The sequence below is a fragment of the Mytilus californianus genome, unplaced genomic scaffold (genome assembly GCF_021869535.1).
Source record: "Mytilus californianus isolate M0D057914Y unplaced genomic scaffold, xbMytCali1.0.p SCAF_11, whole genome shotgun sequence".
Taxonomy (NCBI): domain Eukaryota; kingdom Metazoa; phylum Mollusca; class Bivalvia; order Mytilida; family Mytilidae; genus Mytilus; species Mytilus californianus.
This window is the reverse complement of record NW_026262593.1, coordinates 40397754-40413883: the sequence shown is the minus strand read 5'-3', so window position 1 is coordinate 40413883 and position 16130 is coordinate 40397754. Positions and strand designations below refer to the sequence as shown.

The 16130-nt window shown below is 33.1% G+C and overlaps 1 protein-coding gene across 1 annotated transcript in view; it reads right to left on the bottom strand.

Moving 5' to 3' along the window:
* The window catches only part of LOC127720077 (zinc finger protein rotund-like), a 180253-nt gene extending 177920 nt beyond the window's left edge, over positions 1-2333 (bottom strand). The window contains exon 1 of the mRNA XM_052226477.1: positions 2254-2333. The gene's annotated coding sequence lies outside the window, so the exon portion shown is untranslated. The remainder of the gene's footprint in view (positions 1-2253) is intronic.
* Positions 2334-16130: the final 13797 nt, after the last annotated feature.

The following is a 16130-nucleotide window of genomic DNA, read 5'->3' as shown; positions in this document are numbered from 1 at the left end:
AAGATATTAGAACTTTCTCAAATGGCAGGGGGTCGGGATGACCCCTGGGGACTAACCCTGTATATCATTCAAACCATCTTCGCATGACAAACCAGAATATATATGGTTTAGGGGTGGGGATCTTGACCACTTAGAAGATATTAGAACTTTCTTAAATAGCAGGGGGTGGGGTGACCCCTGGAGACTAACCCTGTATTTCATTTGATGTGCTTTATCATGACAAACCAGAATATATATGGTTTAGGGGTGGGGATCTCGACCATTTACAAGATATTAGAACTTTCTCAAATGGCAAGGGGTGGGGGTGACCGCTGGGGACTAACCCTGTATAACATTTGATGTGCTTTATCATGACAAACCAGAATATATATGGTTTAGGGGTGGGGATCTCAACCATTTACAAGATATTAGAACTTTCTCAAATGGCAGGGGGTCGGGATGACCCCTGGGGACTTACCCTGTATATCATTCAAATCATCTCAGCATGACAAACCAGAATATATATGGTTTAGGGGTGGGGATCTTGACCACTTAGAAGATATTAGAACTTTCTTAAATGGCAGGGGGTGGGGTGACCCCTGGGGACTTACCCTGTATGACATTTGATGTGCTTTATCATGACAAACCAGAATATATATGGTTTAGGGGTGGGGATCTCGACCATTTACAAGATATTAGAACTTTCTAAAATGGCAGGGGGTTGGGATGACACCTGGGGACTAACCCTGTATATCATTCAAACCATCTTAGCATGACAAACCAGAATATATATGGTTTAGGGGTGGGGATCTTAACCACTTTCAAGATATTAGAACTTTCTTAAATGGCAGGGGGTGGGGGTAACCCCTGGGGACTAACCCTGTATAACATTTGATGTGCTTTATCATGACAAACCAGAATATATATGGTTTAGGGGTGGGGATCTCAACCATTTACAAGATATTAGAACTTTCTCAAATGGCAGGGGGTCGGGATGACCCATGGGGACTTACCCTGTATATCATTCAAATCATCTCAGCATGACAAACCAGAATATATATGGTTTAGGGGTGGGGATCTTGACCACTTAGAAGATATTAGAACTTTCTTAAATGGCAGGGGGTGGGGATGACCCCTGGGGACTAACCCTGTATATCATTCAAACCATCTTAGCATGACAAACCAGAATATATATGGTTTAGGGGTGGGGATCTTGACCACTTACAAGGTATTAGAACTTTCTTAAATGGCAGGGGGTGGGGGTGACCCCTGGGGACTAACCCTGTATTTCATTTAATGGGCTTTATCATTTAGAACATTTTCAATTAAAAAGTTTGTGTCTATCACGAACGGTTTTCAATTTATAATCATTTGAAAATTTAAAAAAATAAAATCCCATAGGGTTCTATAGTAAAACCCTCTTTTCTTTTTGCCCCTCAAAGTACCCCTTTATAAACCCCATTGCAAAAACAAAACCCTGATTGCACCACTAGACATGTTAGTCTAACATATTGTGAAACCCTAAGTTAATCCGACAAGCGGTTTTGGAGAACGGGTGCGGACAAGTTCAAATTTAAAAGCGGCGGAAGAAGAAGAAGAAGAAGAAGAATAATAATAATAATAAGAACTGAGCAAAAACAATAAGTCTTCCCAAACTTCGTTTGGGAGACTTAATAACTGAGCAAAAACAATAAGTCTTCCCAAACTTCGTTTGGGAGACTTAATTAAAAAAAATAACAAATACTTCTTCCAAAAAAATTTTTGGAAAACTGTGTCGTTTTCTTCTGTAAATCATGAAACCACAAAAAGAAAACCTGATGTAAATTTAATACTGTGAAGCACTCCATACCTTTTGTGTAAAGGTTAAACTGGTAAATCAAATCAAGGTTTTCCCCATTCAAGTGTTGACGTAAATTGAACTATTTATGTTTTAACTACTTTTAAATTTCCTCATTGCGTCTTTTGTTCTCAAAACCTTTGGCCCCGAGTGTATCTATAAAGATGTGTATTAAAGAGATGAGAGTTGTACACACTGAAGGTGAAGGTACAATTTGGGCCAAATCTGACATGTTGTTTAAAAACAATTAAATTTGCAGAAAAAAAAATCCTAATCTATGCACTACCATAAAACACTGCTACTTTTAAAAAAAATATATTTGTTCTTATCATGCAGTTATTTAAGACAGTATATAGAGTAAAATTATATTTTAACACAAAATTTACACCATTTCACTCCCACATATTCTTAGAAATAAAATACAACAGAACTCTTACCTCCACACACTGGAAATCTATCTTGTGATTATTTACTTGCTGGCAAATTTTTTTTCTGGAGACCACATCTTGTCAATATCAATTTAGCATACACTTTCTGAAAATTATAATATTTTAATTAAACTAGGTTCAACACCTCCATTTGCATGGTTATGTGACAAAATTCTTCATTAGGCCACCAGTAAATGTTTTCATTTCGGAAAAATTCAGATCAAAATCATTGAAAAAAATATATAATTTAACTTTACCAGAATATTGAGAAATGTGGAAAAGGAAAAGGTAAAATAAGAGTCATCATCTGGTCCTTGAAATTGAAAATAAAGTAAAATTGAGAATGGAAATGGGGAATGTGTCAAAGAGACAACAACCTGACCATAGAACAGACAACAGCCGAAGGCCACCAATGGGTCTTCAATGCAGCGAGAAACTCACGCACCCGAAGTCGTCCTTCAGCTGGCCCCTAAACAAATATGTATACTAGTTCAGTGATAATGGACGTCATACTAAACTCCAAATTATACACAGGAAACTAAAATTTAAAATGATACAAGACGAACAAAGGCCAGAGGCTCCTGACTTGGGACAGGCGCAAAAATGTGGCGGGGTTAAACATGTTTTTTTGAGATCTCAACCCTCCCCCTATACCTCTAGCCAATGTAGAAAAAACAAACGCACAACAGTACGTACAGTAAAACTCAGTATAAGAGAAGTCCGAGTCCGATGTCAGAATAGGAAACAAAAGAAAATAAACAAAATGACAATAATACATAAATAACAACAGACTACTAGCAGTTACTGACATTTTTAAACTTATTCAAGCCTTCAAAATTAACCTAATTTTATTGATAAATGAACAGGATAATAATAATCTGGAAACCCTAGTGCAGAAAGGTCAATAAAGATGTCACTTTGATGCCATAATTGTGTAGAAATATGTCTCACCTTTATGTAATTTTGATAGTACATGTACATGTATAATGCAAATGTTAAAATTAAAATGGCAATATTTAAACATGCAAATTATGCAAAATATTCATTTTCAATAAAAAGAACCTTAGTGAGCGCGCTCACATACCCCACGTCCCTACATTGTCATTGGAAAAATAAAATAAGTGTAAGAAAAAAAAATTGTATCAGAAAAAAAAATTGAATCACAATTTTCTATCAATATGCACATCTACATAGTATGTTCTTATTATCTACACAGTTTCATGAAATTCTGTTGTGTGGTTTGAGAGGAGTTGCGATGACAAAAGGTTGCAGTAGTATATTGGGCAAATAAGTTCGAAGGGGCGTAACTCCTGGAAAAAAAATTGAATCTTAATTTCCTGTTGATGTGCACATCTACGTAGTATGTCCTTATTATCTGAAAAGGTTTCATGAAATTCTGTTGTGTGGTTTGAGAGGAGTTGCGATGACAAAAGGTTGCAGTAGTATATTGGGCAAATAAGTTCAAGGGGGCATAACTCCTGGAAAAAAAATTGAATTGTAATTTCTGTCGATATGCACATCTACGTAGTATGTCCTTATTATCTGAAAAGGTTTCATGAAATTCTGTTGTGTGGTTTGAGAGGAGTTGCGATGAAAAAAGGTTGCAGTAGTATATTGGGCAAATAAGTTCAAAGGGGCGTAACTCCTGGAAAAAAAATTGAATCATAATTTCCTGTCAATATGCACATCTACGTAGTATGTCCTTATTATCTGAAAAGGTTTCATGAAATTCTGTTGTGTGGTTTGAGAGGAGTTGCGATGACAAACTGTTGCAGTAGTACATTAAAGTAAATAAGTTCAAAGGGGTGTTACTCCTAGAAAAAGAATTGAATCGTAATTTTCAGTCGATATGCACAACTACATAGTATATCCTTTTTATCTAAAAAGGTTTCGTGAAATTCTGTTGTGTGGTTTGAGAGGAGTTGCGATGACAAGAAACAGGACTGACGGAAGGACAGACAGACAGACAGACAGACAGATGGATCAAAAACATTATACCCTCTGCAACTCGTTGCGTGGGGTATAATAAACCATGACTGAAGGTGCAGGGTAAAATAAGTCAAAGTCAATGAACCATGAAGAGGGGGTGTGGCCATATAATCTCCAAGAAAATAAGACTTGCAAATACAACTGCGTACAAATCATCATTGACTTATTATTAGTGGTTCATCTTAAACACTTTAATATGTAAACGATGCAAAATTTTCACAGTCAATGAAACATGGAGAATATCATTGACCTTCAACAAGTGGTTCCCCTGAACTGATCTAATCACAAACTGAGACATACAAACTAAGCAAAAGTTTCAGTCAACAGACCATGACTGAAGGGGTGGGGTCAAATAATCTCCATGGAAATATTCTAATGCTAATACAACAGCATACCTAATATAATTGACCTACTACCATTGTGAAACAGCATGCCTAAGTCTCACTTTTTTCTACTTTGTTGAGGAGAGAAATAAACTGCAGAAGATTTTTTGGAATCTATTCTAAAATAATCAGCCTTTTTCTTACAGTCATAATAAAATTATCATTTAGACTTTAGAGCACCTTTACAAGTTTACCAAATTGTCAATTGTTTTAAGTTTTGACATTTAACACTTCAATTTACATCAAATTAGGCAATCAATTGTTTGATTGATAGCTATTTAACATATAGAGACAAACTTTACATGCATATTCAGGACAATGACATATTGATGAGATATGAATATACCCCGTTTTGTACCAGAAAGACAAGCTGAGTCAGAATCTTAACATGCTGTCTCACAAGGTAACAGTCATCAGGCATCTTAACATGCTGTCTCACAAGGTAACAGTCATAAGAAAACTTAACATGCCTATATAGACAAAATTTGGTCTATGTCAGAAAAAAATTTGTATGATGCTTAAAAAATGGCGAAGGGCAAGATTTACTGAGCCCTAAAACAGTTTCGTTCAGAAAAAAAAAGGTTGATATTTTTCATACATTTATCTAATACATGTATTGTTTTTATACAGCAACTAAAATAATGGCTACAATTATAGTTATTAAAATATTTACACAAAAATAAAACTTATTTTCAATCCCTGAATGAGCCCTAGATTATGAAGAAAAGTGACATTACATGAAACCAACAGCGCATGAAATATCTCTTTGTTAGGGAGCTACCATTTGATATTTATGTGGGGGGGGGGGGGCTAGGATGAAAAATTTTGTCCTGCATTTTTTTTTAGTTGTAATCTCTGTCCTGCCTTTTTATTTTTCACTTTATTCGGTCCTGCATTTTTTTTTATTAGTTTATCCTGACTTTTTTTACATAAATTGTCATCCTGCCTTTTTTTTTTTTGCAAAGTTGCTCATCCTGCCCTTTTTTTTTTTTCTTCAAAACTCCTGTCCTGCCTTTTTTTTGAAATTTCATCCTAGCCCCCCACACCACCATAAAAATCAAAGACGAAAGGAATTGTTCTAGCTGCAGTATAAACAATTTTAAAGTCTTCTGATTGGAAACATTTCCTCATGGTAATGAATTCATTTAAATCTCTGAACAGTTTACTTTTAAAAAAAATCACCAGCTATGGTTTAAACCATTATCTCCCCTTTATCTCTTGTAACATGATGATTAATCCTAAAAACTGTAAATCTAAAGGATCAATCGATCAATGATTTGTTATGTAATATACTTTATTATTTATTCTGATAAGAATCTTTCAAGAACAGGAACAGTATACATTTGTACTTTTATCTATTTTTGTGCTAGATTATGAAATATTTATTGAGAATCAGTAAGTATCTAGTTATATATATACTTTAAAGAATTACTCTGAAACAATCCATATTGAATCAAATTCAGCTACAAAACCAGTAGTTCTTTTTTTTTGCCATTTAGTAAAAATAAAACCATGTTTATCATTTAATTTTCAAATAGACTTTACTGTTCAGTTTATTTTTTTTTCAACTTATATCCATCTGTCATTTTATTTAATTGTACTTTTTTTTTCAATAAAAGATTTTATTTTATTGTCAAAAAGGTAATTTATGTTGGTTTTTTTAATGGTAATTCAAGTAAACTTTTGGGTTTTTTTTAATTTATTTTACAGGTAATCTTTTGAGATTTATTTACTTTTTGGGTGTTTTTTTTAGCAAATAGTTGTTTAAAGATAATATTTTAATTATCTCTTAATTTGTATTTTATTTCATGTTGCTTTTCTTTTTTGTTTATAGGGTAATTTTCAAGGTTTTTTTTTTTCACTGAATGATATAAATGCTGGGAATAAGTTTTAGGAGTACAGCAAGGTGTCCTCTTATGTGCCCATTCTTTATAGGTTTATGTTGCGGGGCTGCTGCCTCTTTCATATTCCCCTACATTTTCCCTAAAATCTTAAACATTTTTATTTTGAGATTTTTGTACTCAAATACATCATTTGTAAAGTAATGGATAATACAAATCTATATATCAAAGTCCCTGACTAATAGCAAGAATGACATTTAGAAACTACATAAGACGACGCCATATGGACTGCTGGGTCACTCAGTATATTACCACAAAGTGACGATCAGTTACGACATTAACATCTTCAATTCATTTATTTGATGAAATTTGTGTGTAAAATAATGACAATGATTTTAATCCAGTTACTTAATATGACTTGGAGATCAGTTGGTTAACATGGAGGCCAGCCATATTGTCTTTAAAAAAAAACCAACGCCCACTACGACTGTCTTGTTGCTTCCTCATTCTTGTACAGCGATATCACCTTTACAGGTCGCAATTGTACTTAAGACAATTATATCTGGTGTAAAGCACTGTTTATGTCTTATTAATTGCTTGTATCATTGAGTTGTAATTATTTATAGCCAGTGTTTACAAAAACAACTAAAACAAATATGTGGTAAAAGACATTGTCAAAGTAGGACATTTAGTTAAATATAACAAATTATAGATATAAACTATGACCTTGAAGTCAGTATCTATGGAAATATTTGCAATGATATTTTTTTCACAGTTGTACCGACTTAAACTGTTAAAGGTCACAGATAGAACAAGTAATAATGTAGAAGTGCAAAAAGAATGTAAGAAAAGAATAAAGAATGCAAAGGGTGAAATATAGTAAAATAATGTATGTGTGCAAAGAGATTTGGTTAAATGTGTACAGGTTAAGGAAGAGCTGATAAAAAAATGTGTACAGCTAACGAGATAGCTGATCAAAAGCATATACAGATGTAAAGAGAGCTGATAAAATATGTACAGATGAAGAGTGAGCTAATAAAATATGTACACAGGTGAAGAGTGAGCTGATAAAATATGTACAAGCGAAGAGAAAGCTAATAACAAATGTGTACAGCTAAAGAGAAAGCTAATAAAAAGCATGTACAAATGCAAAGAGAGCTGATAGAGTATGTACTGTTAGGTGAAGAAAAAGCTAATAAAAAATATGCACAGCTAAAGAGAAAGCTAATAAAAAACATGTACAAATGCAGAGAGCTGATTGAATATTTGATAGGTGAAGAAAAAGCTAATAAATAAACTGTTGACACAGAGATATGTCTCGCCTATCGGCATAAAATTCAGAAAAAGACAATCTGATGGATAGCAACATTGCTTATTAATTCAGTCACTGGACCATAATCTAGTTGACAGGGCCTGAAAATGGTGGACAAACTAAGATGTACAGACAGTTATGTAACTTTATACAAAAATATCGTTGATATCTTGATCTATCACAAGTAGTTTTTATCAAACTAACTTAAGCAGAAAACTTAACATTGAAATTTCCTAATTAATTCAAAGTCACTGGACCATGCCCTACGGGGCAGGGCCTCAAAATAGTTGTTAAACTAATATGTACTTATAGAAATCAATTTTATGGAAAATATAATTGATCTATCACAAGAAGTTCCTATTAAACTGACTTAAGCAGAAAACGTAACATTAAAATTTCCTAATTAATGAAAAGTCACCAGACCATGCCCTACGGGGCAGGGCCTCAAAATAGTCGTCAAACTGATATGAACTGATAGTAATGCAACTTCACACTAAATATCATTGATCCATCACGAGTAGATCCTATCAAACTAACTTAAGCAGAAAACTTAACATTGAACATTGCTAATTAATTCAAAGTCACTGGACCATGACCTAGGGGGTAGGGCCTCAAAATTAGTTGTCAAACTGATATGTACTGATAGTAATGCAACTTTATATCAAATATCAATGATCTATCACAAGTAGTTCCTATCAAACTAACTTAAGCAGAAAACTTAACAATTGTTGATGCCATTGTCATCCCTACGTCTCGTTGTTGCAGGCGAGACCAAAATGCGCACAGCTAATAAAAAGCATGTACAAATGGAAAGAGAGCTGATGATAAAAATAAGTACAGGTGAAAAGTGAGCTGATAGAAAGCATGTACAATCGCAAAGAGAGCTGATGAGATATGTACAGATGAATAAAAGGCTAAATAAAAATGTGTACAGATGAAGAGAGAGCTAACTAGACATCATTGAGATGGGAGCCATCTCTGTGGGCCTTGCTGTAAATAACACGTGGTAAAAAATTTGTATGGATAAGCTGATATGAAGCTTTTGACCTTGACCTTTGACCTAGGAAGTTGTACATACATTATGACACACCCTCTGGTGTTGGTTTATATAAATGTCAAGTATAAACTTTGAAATCATAACAGTTCTCAAGATATAGAGCTGACACGATCTTTACCATAGGACATGGGGTTGTCAACTGAAACCAAAGTTTTTGACCTTGAACTTTGACCTAGGAAGTTGTACAAACATTATGACACACCCTCTGGTGTTGGTTAATATACATGTCAAGTATAAACTTTGAAATCATAACAGTTCTCAAGATATAGAGCTGACACGATCTTTACCATAGGACATGGGGTTGTCAACTGAAACTAAAGTTTTTGACCTTGAACTTTGACCTAGGAAGTTGTACAAACATTATGACACACCTGATGTTAGTTAATATACATGTCAAGTATAAAGTATGAAATTATAACGGTTCTCTAGATAAAGAGCTGACACAATTTGTTACGGACAGACGGACAGACTGATCACTATAGGGTGACCCGCCAGTGGCGGGGCCTTAATAAAAGATATGTACAACTAAAGATAAGGCTCATAAAAAACATATACAATACAAAGATAGCCTAGGAAAAATAAACATGTGCAGAAATGTATGTAAAATAATCCATTCTCAATCGATCACAATGTGTGAGTCCATAACACTGCATGTTGGTTGAAGTTATTAACGATGACATACTTTTATCTATTTTAAGAAACAAAAATATAGATCAATGAAATAAATCTAGGCATAAAATTTTCTTACTGACATTTTTATTAGTTCAATTACTCATTAGTATAACAAAAACCTCCAACTGCCTTTTTTGGCATATTTGGTATTAACCTCTTGGGATCTTATAGTGTATATAAATGAAAAAAACATAAAAATTGATGTAAAACTACACCACAACAGAATATATCATTTGAACTGTGTGTTTTTGTTAAGTAAAAGTTATGTTCATTAGAATATTTTGATCTTAAATTCATTTGGCAGTTTTAGAAGATATTCACTCATGGAAATTATTAATAAATATATCTTTTTCTCAATATTTTGGATGGGTAAATAAATGAATCAATTAATGCATTGAAATCCTGAGTAAAATTATCTCAAAAGAAGTTCAGCAGCCTCAGTATCATGTAAGGGGAGACAATTCTGTTTTGTGCAAAATTGACCCTAAAATTAGATATATTTCAAGATTTCAAGAGGATGTACATATAAGAACAGCCATCATTTAGCCTCTGGAATTGCAAAAAAAAGTAGATTTTTTTAATCCTTTAAATTTTTTTTAAATTTTATTGATAAATGAAGACAATGTTATAATTGACACATATCAGTTTTGTTCTGTCAATACGGTCAACATGGTGTCTTTAACAAGTTGAAAATTTCATATTAGATCTAAAAAGACCATTCTACTTTATGCTCTTTAAATAAAACAAACAACCCTGCCATCAAACTAGAATGTAGCCAAGAAGAATTTAAGATGGATCATGGACCAGAAGGCTCCTTGATAATTTTGTATGCAAGAACCAAGGACATAACCCATAGTTTATAGACTGGGAGGCAACCTTTATTCACCATCAACATGTAAAAATAGTCACATATACTGATCTGACTCTAGCCCTAACTTCCAATATATAAAAAAAAAAATGTGGTAAGATTGCCATTGAGACAACTCTCCACCAGAGACAAAATGACATACTGTGGATTCATTTATTTTCGTGGGTATCAATTTTCGTGGATTGCTGAAAACTTGCATATTCAAGGATATTTGATCTCGTGGTTTTGCCAATATATGTATACATAGCCTATTGAAAATATGTTATTCGTTGAACATTTGAATTCGTGGTTCACCTGTTCCCACGAAACCAACGAAAATTGGTATCCAACGAATAATAATGAATCCACAGTAGATGGTTAGCATCTATAAGTCACCATATGGCCTTCAACAATGCAATAAACTACAACCACATAGAAAGCTATAAAATTCCCCAAAATGACAAATGTAAAACAATCCAAACAAGAAAACTAAAGGCCTACATATGTATAAAACAATAAACAGAAAAACATATATGATATACAGCAACAAAGGACAACCACTGAATTACAGGCTTCTGACTTATTCCAACTAATGAACTTATTTTCCTCAGTCTAAAAAATAATGTATAATTGTTATTTTAATGAGGCCCCTCATTGGGGTGTCCAAGTAATCACATAATCACAATTTTTTTGCAAATATAATCACGTAATCATTAATTTTTTTTTTTTTCAAACAAGATAATCAAATAATCAAAAATACAGTCCTAGATTATCAAATAATCAAATAATCATGAAATATTTCGTCTGGTAATCAAATAATCACTATAAAAACGGCCAAGTAATCACATATTCAAAAACCCCATGAGGAGGCTCTTTAATCTAAGCGAAATATTTTAGTTGTAAAACCTATAATAAAAAAGCAGCTGTGTAACTAGTATATACATCAACCCAAATGTTTAATAACATGTAGTATCATTTACACATAATAAACAGTTTGAACTACAATACATATATTCAAACATTAACAAAATTGTCTCGGATTTCAATTTTTATCACATCCATGCTAAAATTTTAATCGTGTATGCATCTTGTATCTTTTGGAACTGTTATTTAAAGGCATATAAATATCATTAGAATATGTGTCAACTGTCAAAAATCGTAAATTTAAAATCTGTTCCTTTTGTTAGAATTTCAACAAATCATGCAAATATAATCATGATAATGCAGTTGTGGTAATAACCCGTAATACTACACGCCCCTCATCTGTCAGGGGGTAATTTTTGATTTTCTTATGGCGACAATCACTTGGTTGAGCGATTTTATGTATACTGATATTATCATAGACATGTTAACATATTACTTTTGTATCCACTTTTTTATCAGTATTGTAATGTGGTCTCCTGTCGTAGAAGGTTATCAAATTTACATGGTTTAAATATCCAAAATGTGTTAAAACGTCTTTGATGCAAAATAACAAAAAAATTATTAATTTTACAATAAATTCATTTGCAAATTTAAAAGATGGATAATTGCAAAAATATTTTTTTTGATCAGAAAATACCACAAAGGAGAGGGAGAGGGGGGGGGGGGGGGGGGGGGGGGTCAAATATATCAAGATGACGAAGGACAGACAAAAACCACCATGGATTATAGTTATAAAATAGGCAAAAAAACATTACTCAGCTTGAACAACCAAAAAATTGGATTAACTAATGAGCTGTATGATTCCTGCGCCACTGGTATTGCCGATTTCATGACAGAGGTAAAATCAGTGATCAATTGTATTTGATGCTATATAAAATGGTCTTTACATCGGAAATAAACACATTTATCTTCTCGTATGAATTATGATAACATGATACTAAACCCCTAACGGGGGGCGATTGTGCTTGATTTTCATATGGCTCGATCATGAAGACATAACCTTTCGATAAGTTTAACTGAGGTCTGGAGCTGGCATGTTAATAACTGCTAGTAGTCCTTTATTAATTTATGTTAATTATTGTCATTTTGCTTAGTTTCTTCTGTTACCTATTCTAACATTGGACACAGATTTCTTTTGAACTGAGTTTTACTGTGCATCAGGGCCTTAAATGCCGACCGGCATGAAGAGGATAGGTGAGGTGAGGTAGGTGAGTTTTACTGTGCGTATTGCTGCATGTTTGTTTATTCCACATTGGCTAGAGGTATACGGGGAGGGTTGAGATCTCATAAAACATGTTCAACCCCGCTGCATTTTGCACATGTTCCAAGTCAGGAACCTCTAGCCTTTGTAAGCATAGTAAGTATTGTTTGTTTTTTTTTAATTTTGGTGCATTTGTATGTTTGGAGTTTAGTGTGGCGTCCATTTCACTGAACTAGTATACATTGTTGTTAAGGGTCCAGCTGAAGCCTGCCTCCAGGTGCGGATTTTTCGATGAGTTGAAGACCCATTGGTGGCCTTGGACTGTTTTCTGCTCTTTGGTCGGGTTGTTGAAACATTCCCATTCCATTTCCATTCTCTATTCTATGACTATCTGGATAGAGTATAACTTATCTTGAGTATAATTTATCATAATTTAAAAACTAAGTTTAACCTTAAAGACATTTCAAAGTTTTTTATAAAGATAATGAATTTTATAACATTAAAAAAAATGATACATTATTGTTGATTATTTCATAAACTGTTGGCACAGAGATATGTCTAGTAAAATGAAAATGTTGAAATTACAATAGCAATACTTTAACATGTAAATTATTCAAAATACTCAAAGTCAATGAACCATTGAATGAAGGAACAAGGACAAACAATTTTTGCGTTGTAGGATATGCCAATGCTATTTCAACTGCATATTAAATATCATTGATTTATCATAAGTTGTTCCCCTTAATATGACCTAATCACAAACTTTAAAATTTAAGCTATGCAAAAGTAACAAAGTCAATAGACCATGACTGAGTGGGCAGGCCAAAATAATCTCAATGGTAATGAGATGTGCCAATGCTTAAACAACTGCACACCAAATATCATTGATTTACCATTAGCAGTTTCTTTTAAACTGACCTAATCACAAACTTTTACAAATTGTTGACGCAGACACCATCGCCGCCAGCAAGAACACCATACCCAAGTCTACCGTTTTGACTCCGTCAAAACAAGACAAAAATTGAACATTTTTCCTTCCCTGGGTACTAGTATCTATTGGATGCTTAGATATGATCCTAAACTACAACTATTTTTTGGGGTACCATTTTTTGTGGATTGAGGAAAAATTGCGTTTTTGTGGATTTGCCAAAGTCTGTGATCAAGCCTATTGAAAATTAATACTTCCCCTCCTCCTCCCTTACAAATAATAAAGAGTAATAAAGATAAAATTATAGCAAATTTTGTGACCCCTTATTCCTAATTCTCAGTAAGGTCACCCCACCCTCTAACATTAAATCCTTGATTCATGCCTCAAAATGCGTTGCATGGTATACCGGTAACAAGCTGATAAGAAGCCTAAAACTAAATTTCAGGAAGCTGTGACTTAAAAGTTCTTGAGAAAAATGAGTTGAAATTTCATACATGGCCATAATGTATACATAATATACAAGTATTCCGTAAACAGAAAGTTGATCAGCCATGTATCTGAAAATGCAAAACACAGGATAGCATGCTAACATGTCACACGAACTTAATACCAAATTTCAAGAAGCTCTGATTTATAGTTCCTCGAAAATTATGATCAATATTTTGTGGGTCCAAGCTATCTTCATGATTTAACTGATATCAAAATTAATGAGTATGATTTAAGATCACAGAAAACAGCAGTACTCCCGAGAGTCAGAACTACCAGGTATGGTTTAAGATCGTTTCACTATAATGCTGCATAAATCTGGAATGAGCTGACAAAAAATTGTCGAATGGAAACATCTTTTGACCAATTCAAAAATTGGTACAAACATGGGATCCAAATAACAGCTCATGCCAGTGCAGTGCATGCATATAGTGTTTCATGCCTGTGCTTTTTTTTATTTTTTATTTGACTATTTGATTTGTGCTTATTATTCTTAACTTGTGCAATGTTTTAAGATATACTCCATTTTTTTTACATACTATGCTTTTACTTTAATCTTTTATATGTCATCTATGGTATCTTACTATGCACTGTATGTTTAAAATTGTGTTGTTTTCATGACTTCTGTATGTGTGTATATATTTTGTTATTCAGTCGATTTGAAAAACTCACTAGAGCTTGTGTTTATGTAGTTTATTGAATATTGACTTTAAATAAAACTTTGAATTGAATTGAATGGGACAGAAGAAAACGTGGATGGAAGGACAGATAGACATAAACCAGTATACCCTCACCCAACCACTTTCTTTTGTGGCAGGGGTACAATAAAGAATATCTTAGCTAATTACATAAAGCTTCACTTTTGTGACATTTTTATACTTTTTGGTATGACCTTCAATAAGGTATCTTTCCATAATATTAGTATTTGAACATATAAATACATATAAATTATCTGTACCAATTTATCTTAATAACAATGTGATTGATTTAATACACGTTTTGTCAAAAATGAAATCCTATTATATGCCCTGTAACCATAGCATGTGGGGTCTACAAAAAAATAAATTACTCACAAATCTAATTTGTTATACCTATTACCTTCTGGGATATTGAAAAAAAGAGGCGGGAAGATAACAACGGAGAAACAAAATTCCTAAGTCAAAGAGAGATTCGACAAAATCATGGCAAAAAGCAAAAGATGACAAAAAGACTAAAATTGAAACAATTTAAAGTGTCTAGAGAGGTTGCTGTCACCTCAGGACTCCTCTTTAGATTTTTATTGGAGGTTTTGATAACATAGAGGAAGTTTTTGTAAATGGTGAAATATACTTATCGTGTTATAAGACAACTTTGTGAAAAGAACATCCCAAAGGGCTTTTGGAGACTTTTGCTCTATAATAACTAGAGGCTCAAAAGAGCTTGTGTCCTTCACCTAGGTCTAATTGCATCTTCAACAATGGGCACTCTCCAACATTCATGATTGTGGGCTAGAATAAAATTCATGACAAAAATCTTTTTTGTTGATCTTGTATTGCTGATCATTTTTCTGCTAACAGTTTCTCTCTATCTCCTTTAGTTTTTGCCCTTTACACAAAAAAGGGTAAAAAAAATCTGCTATTCTTAGTTTTTATCTATCTAATAGTTTTCAAGATAATAAAAAAAATTGAAAAAAATTTAAAAAATGATACCTATGGTTTGTATTCTTTCTCATTTATGTAATTGTCTATCTAAGATAAGAAATATGACCAAAGTAACAAACTATTATTGAACTTTGACCCAATATTTCCAAGTTCTTTCTTGACCTTTAATATTTCCTTTCTCTATTGGTACTGTACAGGTATACCTAACAACAAAATTATTTTCATTTACCTGTGTTTAAAGTTATTGCAAATGGATGGTATTTTTGTTCGAGCATATTGTTTTTCTTTAATTGTTTAACATTTCTTACCGATATAACATGTTACTTTTATTATTCTTCCCTTAGTTTATTTATTTTGTATTTACATTGTGTCATAGGTCAAATTTATTTGTTCAGTGTATGTTCAATGGTGTTAATATGTCCTTTGATTGAGTTAAGCTATTTCAGTTGATATTTTATAGTGTGTCTTTCTATGTTGTGATGTTACACTATAGTTTCAGAAAAAGGGTGAAGGTTTGGTACCATTAAAACATTTAAACCCGCTGCATTTGTTTGCACCTGTCCTAAGTCAGGAATCTGATGTTCAGTAGTTGTCGTTTGTTGATGT